A 13,760-nucleotide genomic window follows, 5' to 3' on the forward strand; every position below is an offset into this window, starting at 1 on the left:
CTTAGGGGTTCAACCCCCCCCCCCCCCCCCTTAGCACCAAATCTTTAATTAATTTCTTATTCATCACTCAAACAAATTTCATATTAAAATTAATAAAATTTTTACCATTACAATATTTAAATTTAAGTAGGTACCGAAAACTGCTAAAATAGCTCTATTTTACACCTTAAAATCCAAATTTTCCCGGGGGGGGGGGGGGGGGAGAGGGCATGCTTCTTAACACCTCCCATACACAAATCCTGGCTACGCCACTGCCGGTACACCTATACAGTGGTGTTATAAAGAATGGAAATATCATCATTAAAAATAGCAGACCTTGTCTCTTTATTGCCATTAAAGATTAAACATATGTATTAATAAAGTACTTATAAGCACAATAAATGTTGATCAACTGCTATAAAAATTTGTGTTAAGATGCTTAACTACATATATTGTTAAGAGTAAGTTATAGAAAACATTCAATATTCTTCTGTAATGTTTCTTAGCTCTTGAGAAATTTCAACATATTTTCAAATGAAAATTTTTTTTTGTCACTGACTTATTATTTCAATACTACTAATATGAAAAAAAAAATGCAAAGTTAAATATCCTAAATCACATGTTTGTCTGTAGGCATTTAGCCAGAGCTGTAGGTAACAGCTATAGACTGCTTTAAATTTACTTTACTTTAGAAAAAAATTGGTAATAACTAAATAATTTATTTTACTTAGTATATAATATTTAAGGTTTTTAATAATACCCCAAACTAAATATGTATGAAATCAGATTTATATTTTAAGACAAATTGAAATAATTGATGCGAATTTTGCCGCATTTTGTGTTTTACTTTCCATTTCGGTGTTTGGCGATGTATTGACGTCAATTTCGCTGTTATTTCGGTTGTTATTATTATTCACCATATAATGTGGCCTCTTTGTATTAGCCAAAATTTTATTTGCATTTATGTAGAATAAGTTGATCTATGTATCATTTCATGGTAATTCTTCTTATACTGTAAATGCAGTTTTTAAGTTAACTATTTTTAGTTTCTTTATAACATTCATAGGTTATTCTACACAATATTCCTGCATTATAAAAAGTTGTAAGAAATTTTATATTGATTTACATGTGCATTGGCCTCGGATTAGTATCAAAAATGACATCTTGTCCTCGAAACGATTGAGGTTGACCATCACTGGTCTAGGTGTTAGTCCTTCTGCCACTGTGTTCCTAAACTCGCTCCGCAAGCGACAGTTTCCACTGGCAGGGGCGAACACAGCTTCCAATTTTGGGTGGGAAGAGGGAGCAGGTTGGGTGGGAGCGGCACCTGTCGTAAAGGTTTTGGGTGGTAGGTATAAAAATTTAGATAGGGAGTTAGAAATTAAAATAAAAGTAACAGCCCCTTAGGCTATTTTAACGCATTTCAGTCATCTTGAAGAGTAATATTTTTTTTGGTCTTCATCTCCAGTTATTTTGAGTTCTAGGGATTATGGGCAAGGGGCGATATCCTCCAGATTTGTGGTGTGCCTACTAAAGGAGGTTTTAATTTGTTTATCGTCCAACTACTGTTTTGTTTACAATCCTCACAGTTATGGCTGGTCTCATCAAAAATTTTTGGTTTAACTCTAAATATATAATTAACTACATACGGTTGTGATATTTATCATATTAAATGATTAATAACGATTTTTCTATTTTTTAAAAAAAACCTTCCCATTTATATCTTTTTGGTTAGATTTTGCCCATAAACAAACTCGGCCAAGATTTTTCATTACTATATATTATATATCTGTTTGGAAGTGATTTATGCAAAATTACTGCAGTTATTATGGCCATAAAATGTGTGTATATAAATATAAATAGATATAAATAGATATAAATATATATAAATATAAATATATATTTATATACATACACACACATACATACATAAATACTAACACATTTTTGAGTTGCTGATGGTTTTAGGGTGTATAAACCATGAACGAGAAACTATGTAAATATTTTCCGGAAGTTGCACCATGGTATGGCTACAAGAGGTAGCCTTAATTTGAAATCTACCTAAAAGCCCCTGTTACTTTTTTTTCTCAATTGATATTAAAATGGTCGCTTCTTTGGTTGAAGCTTCTGTTTGAAGATAAAAAAAAGGTCTACAAAAAGTTTTAAGTAATAACCTTCTCTTTCCTTCATCGAGTGTTTTAAAATGATTGTAGGATTCTTCATTATCTGTTTGAATGTGAACATAATGTAGTTATAAATTTGTTTCGCACTGTACCCGCCGAAAATCTTGAGAATTAATCCCAATGTTGACATATCGCACGCGACTTTGAAGAGATTTACGATGTGGCTTTGGAAGTACGTAAGGGGTAAAATGCTGAATTCTAGTCACCTATCGGTCGTGTATTATGTGGCGAGGATAAAGCTAGGAGTGTTTCCATAATACATCTGCGCTATGAACGCTTAACCTTTCGACAATGTTCACTTGAGCTTTTGCGGCCCTCCTCCTCCCCCCCCCCCCCATCCTAAAAGAGTCTTCTCTCGCGAATTAAAACTTTGGCGGGATTTGGTGCGCCTGCGGATGAGAAGCCGCGGTGATCCGGCATGCAGGCTAGTACCGCGGGTTGTCAGCACATGACATTTCCAGGGGTAGACATCACCTCTGGAGCTGCGGCCACACACGGCGCTGTGCTCGCCATGTTCGCGATGTTGGCGATCTTGGCTACGTCGCCGGGGTGTTTGGTTCTCGACTATTTTTTTAAAAAGTCGCTGATTTCGCGCATGCGCATATGAACAAAAAATTGGTTGTCTGTAAAGTCGGTTTACGGGCGATAGTTTAACGTGACAACGTCATAACAAAACATTGATGAAATTATTGCATACTTTTATGTATATAATTCAATCATTTTTATTGAATTATCACTATTTTGAATGGATACAAAGAAGTAGTGAAATGAAATCTACAATTTAATTGATAAATTTACTTTTATTTGCACTCATTAATTAAAATATATTTATTACTTTAAAGAAGAGATTATTTTAACTATAACTTTTATACATGTTTGCTATTTAACTTCTTCCAATATGTGTTATTCTGTTAAGGATAGGACGATGATAGGAAAAGTAGGAAACAAATGGGAGTTTTTCAAGTTTAATGTGCCTCGAAAAAGTCAAATCGATGGTTGTTACAATCGAGTGGAAGAGAGATATATGCGGCGCAAGTGTAACGGGACACAGCGTAACGGGACAATGTGCGTAACGGGACACTTTTTCGTGCGTGCAGCCGGCATTCATCAATTTATTATACGTCACGTCAAAAAAATCTGTTCTCACGCGGAATTGTGCTGTACTTCTGCGTTTGCTTTTTATGAAGATTAATTTCTCTCAGTATCGTTATCTAAATAGACAAGTCGACGGAAAAAGTTAATTAGAAGATTACGGAAACATCCATGTTTATGGAATAAATCGATGGAAGAATGTAGAAGGCAGGTTATGCAAGACAATGCCTGGGATTTGAGTCCAAGGGAATGCTGTCAAAATGAGTTTAATTTATCCTGAAATAATCCATAAATTTGGTTTCGTCCTCACAATCAACTGCTTAATCAAATGACGGAATTCTCCCAATTCTTTTGTTTTTATATTAAATTCGTGAACCCATTTCTTCTTTTGTTCACATATTGTGAGAGCCAACGGAACATTATCAACGTCGGAATCATCACTGGAATCCCACGGCATGTAGTCTCTCCGACATCGTGAACTAGACCATCCTGTCTGGCCGCCTGGCGCAGAGAACATAGGGAGCATCTCAAACACAGCGAACGTAGCGAAGTTTCTGTGTGGCCTCGGTTTAGCGGCTGCCAGCTTGGTCATTCCCCAGCAAAAGACGTCACCAGCAGCGGGCGATGATTGGTTGTCCGGCTGAGAAGATGGTCATCCTTGAGTTTCCAACGTTCTTACAAGAAGACGATAGCGGATGCGAAGCCTTAAGCGGATGCCCGGCGTGGAGTTAGATGTCGTAAGAGTTAATGAAAAAAAAATAGTTTGACTTATCATCTAGATATAGTCGATTAGAAACACCCGAATGGTGTAAACGGTAAATCCGGAAATACAATAGCCCGCCGCTTCTGTGTCCGTTACCCGTCCGTTGTCCTCCATTGGTACGTTCATTCGTCATAATATTTTCCCTTATACATGCTGCCAACTGTTGAGAAAACTTAAATTTTGGAGAAAATTTGTCTTGTATCTTTAGATTAGTTTGACAATCATGTCTTATATGCACCTATAACTCATCAAACATAACATTTTTTCAATCTGGTATTTATTTCAACTCTTCCAGAGTTACCATGCGTAATTAATTACACTTTTGCGAATAAGATGATTTTTTTAAACACAACCTTTAACATGTGTTCAAACATGATTAAACAATTTATGTACTCACCTAAAGATTTAAAATTATAATAAAATTTGACTAGACGGATGGAATTTTTCAGGCCTTATGATTGGCTGCAGGTCACGTGACTAATAAACTATTGCAATTACGGCTTAAGATGGAACTTCAAAAGAATGCATTAGTCAGGAAAAAGGGAGTACCCCGAGAGAAACCATCAGCTCCGTTTTTGTTCTTACCGGGAATCGAATACGCATTTCTTTGTTCGCTAAACACTCTGACCACCACGTCATAGGTTCATGGAGGAAGAAGTCAGGACCAGACATCGAGCAGCTGACTGGGATTAGGGTATTATGAAACGTAATAGATTTTTAGAATCGGGAATTTCGGTACTAGTCTTCAACGGAACCGAGAATTTCCGGTACTTTAGGTACTAAATAGTTTTTTTATATTAATGGTGCAGAAGTAGGTGACTGAAGTAGTAATAGTTTTGATCGATTAAACAAGTTTTAGTGACAAAAAAAGAAGTAAAATGATAAAAATTTGTGTTACAATTTTTTTATTGAAAAAAGTATCTACCAACGTGATCAAATCACATACACTTAACCTTTAAATTTGAAAGAAAAATGATTAAACCATACAAAATCACAGAATTAACTTAAAAAAAATTATTTTCATAACAAACTTCCATTTAAAAAAAAGTTATTTAAGGAACAACCACAGGTACACACGCATCGCACTCAGTAGTCCGAACACCGACTGGCGACTGAGAAGCGGCAGACACTCTCCCTTCACTTCACCCGCAATGATCGCGTCGCCAGAGGAGGGAAATAAATAAAACTAACCGTAGCGCGCAATGAAAACGAATTCTTTTGCTGTCGATGTCGAGTCCCGAAAGTACAGATGGAAAGAACCGGGAATCGAAGGACCGGTGGACTTCCCTGACTGCGATGACCTCCTGGTCACTTCGCTCGTGAGGCGACGAGAAAGAAGTCAGCGGCGTCTGAAGAATCCGAGAAGGGGCTGGTCCCCGAGTCACCCAGGGCATCGTTCGCTGTGACGTTACTACCGCGCGGCTGTGCAGTCGCCTTTGTTGAAGCGCGTCGTACATTAGAGTCATCCAGAATGTCGTACACTGAAGTCATCCAGCGTGTCGTACACTGTAGTCATCCAGCATGTCGTACAATTGAGTCATCCAGCGTGTCGTACAATAGAGTCATCCAGCGTGTCGTACAATAGAATCATCCAGCGTGTCGTACATTAAGGTCATCCAGTGTGGTGTACAATAGAGTCATCCAGCATGTCGTACAATAGAGTCATCCAGCGTGTCGTACAATAGAGTCATCCAGCGTGTCGTACAATAGAGTCATCCAGCGTGTCGTACAATAGAGTCATCCAGCGTGTCGTACAATAGAGTCATCTAGCGTGTCGTACAATAGATTCATCCAGCGTGTCGTACAATAGAGTCATCCAGCGTGTCGATCCATTGGAGTCATCCAGTGTGTCGTACAATAGTCATCTAGCGTGTCGTACAATAGAGTCATCTAGCGTGTCGTACAATAGAGTCATCCAGCGTGTCGTACAATAGAGTCATCCAGCGTGTCGTACAATAGAGTCATCCAGCGTGTCGTACATTAGAGTCATCCAGCGTGTCGTACAATAGAGTCATCCAGCATGTCGTACAATAGAGTCATCTAACGTGTCGTACAATAGAGTCATGTAGCGTGTCGTACAATAGAGTCATCCAGCGTGTCGTACAATAGAGTCATCTAGCGTGTCGTACAATAGAGTCATCTAGCGTGTCGTACAATAGAGTCATCCAGTGTGTCGTACAATAGAGTCATCCAGTGTGTCGTACAATAGAGTCATCCAGCGTGTCGTACAATAGAGTCATCCAACGTGTCGTACAATAGAGTCATCTAGCGTGTCGTACATTGAAGTCATTCAGCGTGTCGTACATTAGAGTCATCCAGCGTGTCGTACAATAGTCATCTAGCGTGTCGTACAATAGAGTCATCCAGCGTGTCGTACAATAGAGTCATCCAGCGTGTCGATATAGTCATCCAGCATGTCGTACATTAGAGTCATCCAGCGTGTCGTACAATAGAGTCATCCAGCGTGTCGTACAATAGAGTCATCTAGCGTGTCGTACAATAGAGTCATCCAGCGTGTCGTACATTGGAGTCATCCAGCGTGTCGTACAATAGAGTCATCCAGCGTGTCGTACAATAGAGTCATCCAGCGTGTCATACAATAGAGTCATCTAGCGTGTCGTACAATAGAGTCATCCAGCGTGTCGTACATTGGAGTCATCCAGCGTGTCGTACAATAGAGTCATCCAACGTGTCGTACAATAGAGTCATCTAGCGTGTCGTACATTGAAGTCATTCAGCGTGTCGTACATTAGAGTCATCCAGCGTGTCGTACAATAGTCATCTAGCGTGTCGTACAATAGAGTCATCCAGCGTGTCGTACAATAGAGTCATCCAGCGTGTCGAACAATAGTCATCCAGCATGTCGTACATTAGAGTCATCCAGCGTGTCGTACAATAGAGTCATCCAGCGTGTCGTACAATAGAGTCATCTAGCGTGTCGTACAATAGAGTCATCCAGCGTGTCGTACATTGGAGTCATCCAGCGTGTCGTACAATAGAGTCATCCAGCGTGTCGTACAATAGAGTCATCCAGCGTGTCATACAATAGAGTCATCTAGCGTGTCGTACAATAGAGTCATCCAGCGTGTCGTACATTGGAGTCATCCAGCGTGTCGTACAATAGAGTCATCCAGAATGTTAGTAAGAGTCTACTGCTCCGCATTCATAAAAACACTTACGTATAGGTTTTTTGACCGTGCAGAGCTTGGAATGTTTACTAGTGATGATAAATCTGGCTTAAATTAGTTATATTATGGTTGTATGCTGTGTTTTTTTGAGTTGATAACGTATTTAAAATCAAACCGATACATACGGGTACCAGAAGAGAAATCTGTACCGTAGCGTAAAGGTGTATATTATCTTGCCTTAATAATTCCCTGACTGTTAGTCTTTGAGAAGTAAGTGTGGTGTCATTATTTAACTTATATAGTCAGCTGGCTGATACGACCTTGAGTTTGCTTCGCGGGCGGGTTGGCGGGGAAGGGGAACCGCGCGGATTGGTCCAAACCGGCGCTCTCGCTCCTTTATACTCAGTGCAGCTCACGACTCAGACGTGATAGCGCAGTGGTTCGTGTGTTTGTGTATAGAGTTTATTCAGATCGATTGATTTAAACCAAGATGGTGTATTTAGGACAATATACTTATGCAAATATGTAAAGTAAGCCTATAAAAAGTATGCGAGCACCTCTACAGCGGTTGTACCTGTGACAATGGACATATTAATTGAAATATATCTTTATGTACCATTCAGTGTCTGTTCTATTTTAAAAGTTTTAGCATGCAGTAAAAGGTCTCGTTTTCATTTCAATCCATTTCACTAAGAGCGACTCGCTGACACAGACGTTTTCACGTTAAACCAACGGCCGTGGGTTCCGAAACAGCTCCACACAAATTTTTTTGTGTGTGCTCGTAGCTGAAAGCTACCACAATCATTCTTGTCCAGCGAGAAAGGAAAGAAACTTCACTTTTATTTTATGCTGTGGGAAAGCAATTTTGTCTTTGTCCTCTTTCGAAGAGTTTATGGGGAATTCGCCCCAAAGCTTCCACCCCAAGCCCCTCGTAAGAAACGTTGGAACGCGGCAGTAACTCCGGCGTGGCCATTAGTTCTTCGACGCGAGCTGCCAGTCGCTCCCGTGGAGATAAGGAGCAAGGGAGTTGGTGTGTGTAAAATCTTTTCCATGTCGACACTTGAAGTCAACATGAGAACATCCCTCTACCCCGTTTCCCATGTGCGTAGCAAAAAAACGTGTTTCGGTGAAATGAAGTTCAATGCTAATTTCTTGCAGATGTGTTGGTATTATGTTGTTTAGCAATCCTCACTACACGATGGCATCTTTACGATTCTCTCTAGCCAGTTATTTTCAAGCTATTAAACAAAAATAGCATATTAGCCTTTATGCAACTACGATTTGTTTTGCTATCGAATGGCTAACCACTTGATTCAAACTCAGAACAGATACCCCCTCCATATCTATACTAATATTATAAAGCTGAAGAGTTTGTTTGTTTGTTTGAACGCGCTAATCTCAGGAAACCACTGGTCCGATTTGAAATTTTTTTTCAGTGTTGGATAGTACATTTATCGAGAAAGGCTATAGGCTATATTATATTATCAATAACATTATGGATCCTTACTAAAAGTCCAATTTAGAATCAAATGCGTTGGAGGGGGTTAGATACACATGCAGTACACGTACGAAGTGTGTGTTGACAATGCCGCAGGCGCTAGAAGTTTATTAAGTGAAATACCACTCACTAACTCACTCATCACGAGATCTCTAAAAATATACACCCGATTGACTTGAAATTTAGCATAGTTCACTCTAAAAAAATTTTTGTACTTTTACAAGGGAAATTCTTGGAAACCCTGTTGCCAAGGATATTTCTTGCAAAACTACAAGGCAGAGCCTTGCAAAATCGCACATGGTACAAAGCTCTGCCTTGTAGTTTTACAAGTAATATCCTTGGCAACAGGGTTTCCAAGGATTTTCCTTGTAAAATATACAAAAATTTCTTTCAGTGTTACTCATTTTGCGATGTAGACGCTCACTAAGAACGGATTCTGCGGAAATCCGATCCCAAGGGGAGTTTCGGGGGCGTAATATATCAAAATTTCCAGTTTTTGGTAGGAAATCACCATGGCAACGGCTGTTGCTTTGTTGATGCTTAATTCGTTTCTATGGCAACGACTATTTCATTGTTAGTGCAGTCCTCATCACCGTTGAAATTTTGCGGGTACTTTAAATATCAAAAATTGCCCTTTTTTCAAGTATATATATATATTACAGACTTGAAACTTCACAGTAATGTTCCTTATGTTACGCAGGATGACATTATTTCGAAAATTAGATCCCATGGGTGGTTAAAACCAGGCAACAGTGGGTACTTTGTCTGCATGAGAACAGGATTTTGCATTGTTCATGCCTTCTGCGTCTCCATGGCAACGGGCATCGCGCGTCAGTGGCGTACCCACAAGGAGGGGCATGTATCATGAGCGGCGCAAGAGTGATCTGCCTGTAGACTGCCGTAGCGAAGTACGGGTACATCAGTTGTACGTTGCGTGCACGAGTCGGGAAACCAACGGTGCTATTCATTTTCTTTCCGGTACATTATACAGCATTGTAATAAATTTTCACTGAATTTTTTTTATTTGCCATTACTGGAAATGGGAGATGTGGCTTAATTTTTTTCCATTAGTATAGCCGTGCGAAGCCGGGTCGGGCAGCTAGTATATAAATAAAAATTTAAATGTTCGTTTCGTTAAAAATTCTTAAAACTCAGAAAGTTCTTCACAGATTATTTTGGAATTTTGACACAACGTTGCATCAGAATACGCACGTGGTTTATATATATATATATAAATTTCACACCTGTGACAAGTAAATGATGGATAAGAATATCAATAAAAATTAATGATTGTGTGTTCGTATTTTGTTTTATGAAGTTAAGATATAGACAGGAAGATATAGACGTAGAGGTATAGAGGGATAGAGAGAGAAATATACAGATATGTAGAGAAAGAGTGAGGGATGTATAGATACGTAGAGTGATGTCGAGAGATATAGATAGGGAGATAGGTTAAGTTATAGATGGATACATAAAGAGATAAAGTAATATGGATAGATAGGGATAGAGATGTATATATATATAGACATAGTAAGATTTATAGGACATATACAGAGAGATAGATAGGTAGATAGAAATGCTTTGTATATGTGTACCTACTTCAAAAAAAAATACAACAAATTGAAGGAGGCATAGCAACACATGCCGGACATTAGCAGTCCTACACTTATACCTCCACGGTCGCAAACATGCAAAAATATTTCCTACCAACTTTGGCAGGAAAAAAGTACTGGATATGGTGAATAAGTATTAGATTGTTATTTTATTTTGTTTTACATTTCTAGACATATTTGTGATATTGATACGCTCTTATAAATTAAATTAAAATATAGAGACACTGAACTGACAGCAAATATTAAAGTTAAAAAAAGGCAAACTTTTAATCAAGCGTTGTAAATGTAAATGATTTTTTGGCCTCTACTCGCAGTCTCGAATTGTAATTTTATACTTGACACGTTTGTTGATTTATAATGTAATGTTTTATTTTTTAACAAAACACTTTTTGAAGGGTTAAAATAATTGTACATCATAATTTAAATTATTGATTAATTATTTATATCATAGGTACACTTTCAAAGGGTTGTAGCTCACGAGGCAAAAATGATTATTATATTTTTTAGTACAGCTTGCTAAATTAACGTTCTATTATGAAAGAGAAAAATCTGTAGCTGATGAATATTTTGTTGTTGTTGTTGCTAAATGTGTTTAGAGCGTGTTTCTTAAATTACTTGTGTTTAATATCACTGCTGAAAATGTTCTGCTGATGGAAAAAGGGGGCTATGAACAGCTTTGACTAAGGATTTTTTTAAAAAAGGGAACATTAGCTCGCCTGCAGAGTTTAGATTTGAAAAATAAAATGCACTAGGTCTGTGTATGGACGTACTGAAACACTGATGTCATGATGAGTCGTTTTACCCGTTCCTGGGTGTCGTGAGCACAGGCAATGTCACGGTGATGGCCAGCGCAGGATGATTCAGCGATGGTTTGCCTTTGCCTTCCGCCAGATTAAGGTGAGGGAGACATAAAAAACGCCCAGTCCCGAGCCCAGGGGGAAGGTTTATCCTCTCTCTGGCCGTTAATCGAACCACACACTCTAGCCACTTGGGCGAACTATAAAAAACTAAAAATCTTTAAAAAGTACTAGATATAGTATCCAAATGAATATTATCTTGTGCTGGATTTGTTACACGCTAGTTTATTTAGCTTGCGGGACCAGCATAAACACCCTGAGATGGGTACGAATGTTTTGGCGTGGTCTGGCGTCTAGCGAGGGAAGTGGACACGTCACTTCAGTGCTGGTTCGGAGCTGTTTGGGGGAGAGGCTGAGAGAACCTATCCCAGCACTGACACCGACGCTACCCTCTTAACTCATTCAGCAACAAGCAGAAGCTCACTAACCCCCTCCAGTAGCAAAGATGGCGCCCATACTAAACTATTAATCCCTGGGACTCCTCAGAACAGCCATCCGGCAGAGTGACTACCCAACCTTAAAGGCCCCCGCCTACCCGGGCACACACACGGTGCGCAGAGCTTCAGGAAAAACAACGCGATTCCAAAACTAATCAAGATATCCGAGTGGGGTCTGCTTACGAAAAGGCATTTAAGAGTTCGCTGAGGGCCGAAAAGTACTTTTGATTTTAGATTAAGTTTTTAAACTGCATTTTTTAGCAGAGTTAAAATGGCTAAAACGCATGTTTTCAGAGTAATTTTTAGGCGTACAGATTCCTGAAAGCATTTAAGGGACTTGCATTACTCATTTATCTTCATTTCTCCACAATATAATGTTACTGTCACCGCTCAAGTTTCACAGTTATCATGTGACGACGAGAAGACTGCGCGCCAGTCCAGAGGCGACACCGCGCTAGAAGCACCAGCGAGCGTCGCGCTCATCATCCAGCCTCACCAACACACACATACACATGCCCCTTAAGACGTGGCAACAAACAGCGCTAGCGGCGGAGACCCCGCCAGTCAGAGCCTGGCCACAAGGCTACACCCTCCTCTTCGGGCGCCGCGGGGGCCGCACAATCGATACAGCCCGCCAGCCAGGCGGCGGGTCCATTCGGGCTAGCGTAGGGGAGTGGGCAGTAGTAGCCGCGTGACGTCACAGGGGCGCGCGTGGCACTGCGACCTGCTCCCGGACGGACGGTGTAAAAATTTCCTGTTCGAAAATCACAAACTCGCTTCGACACGAACGAGTGATTAATAAAACTACCAAACATAATAAAAATAACCCTCTTGGAAGAAAGTTGACAGTAAAAAAAAGTATCGTGTTGTTAATTTTTCTAAAAAAAAAAAAAAAAAATTACAACGATTTCATAGGTCCTATTTGAAGAGCCCGCCTAGTCATGTTAGTGCAGCGGAATAAGATCGACACTCGGTGGTGCAATGCTGTGGACTGGCGCACAGTCTTCTCATCTTTCACAAGACAACTAAGTAGGTACCTATGATATCTTGAGTGGGAACTGTGACATCAGATGGCGAAAAAATTGAGATAAAAATGTAATCCAAGTCCTTTGAGTGCTTTCATGCCCAAAAATTATTCTGAAACGCGCGTTTTAACAGTTTGAACACGGAAACAGAACTACTCATCCGCTCTTAGCGTACGAGTATTCTTAAATGTTTTTTTTTCGTAAACAGACACCACTCGGATATCTCGAGGACTTTTTCAAATCGCGTGGTTTTCTCCTGAAGCTCTGCACATCACGTGTGTGTGCCCGTGTGGGTGGGGGCCCACAAAGTCAGGCATCGTAGACTTATTTACTTCGTTTACTGGATTCAGCATATTGCAAAAAAAAATTGGTTGTCTGTAAAATCGGTTTACGGACGATAGTTTAACGTGACAACGTCATAACAAAACATTGATGAAATGATTGCATACTTTTATGAATAAAATTGAATCATTTTTATTGAATTATCACTATTTTGTATGGATACAAAGAAGGAGTGAAATGAAATCTACAATTTAATTGATAAATTTACTTTTATTTGCACTCATTAATTCAAATATGTTTATTACTTTCACGATGAGATTATTTTAACTATAACTTTTATACATGTTTGCTATTTAACTTCTTCCAATCTGTGTTATTCTGTTAAGGATAGGACGATGATAGGAAAAGTAGGAAACGAATGGGAGTGTTTCAAGTTTAATGTGCCTCGAAAAAGTCAAATCGATGGTTGTTCCAATCGAGTGGAAGAGAAATAGATGCGGCGCAAGCGTACAATGAGCGTAACGGGACACAGCGTTAAGGGAAGCGTTCATCGATTTATTAGACGTTGTCACGTCAAAAATTTGTCGGAGTTAGTGGCTCACGATCTAATCGAAACAAATCGAGACGAGGAGGTTTCGACGTCACGCAGAAGAGCAGCGAAGGGTGAGCGGTCTCCCCTCGTCCAGAGGCTAAACGAGGTGAGAAGCGGCTGTGGAAATGCAGGTGGGAGTTCCCCTCAAAGTGCTGGGAATATGAAGGGGGGGGGGGGGGAGGGAGGACGTCGATGAAACTAAAAGGACGGGCGCGTGCGTCACCTCGAGCGGATGGCGTTTCGTCGAAACGAACCAAGCATGTCGCGGTGTTACCCCGCGGGTCGGCTAACTGCATGCAGTCTGCGTCATC

At 39.8% G+C, this 13,760-nt stretch overlaps 1 protein-coding gene across 1 annotated transcript in view; it reads right to left on the reverse strand.

The window, feature by feature from the left end:
* LOC134534522 (cyclin-dependent kinase 5 activator 1) overlaps window positions 1–13,760 on the reverse strand; it is a 56,918-nt gene that overhangs the window by 456 nt on the left and 42,702 nt on the right. The window lies entirely within an intron of this gene.

The sequence above is a fragment of the Bacillus rossius genome, chromosome 7 (assembly GCF_032445375.1).
Source record: "Bacillus rossius redtenbacheri isolate Brsri chromosome 7, Brsri_v3, whole genome shotgun sequence".
Classification (NCBI taxonomy): domain Eukaryota; kingdom Metazoa; phylum Arthropoda; class Insecta; order Phasmatodea; family Bacillidae; genus Bacillus; species Bacillus rossius.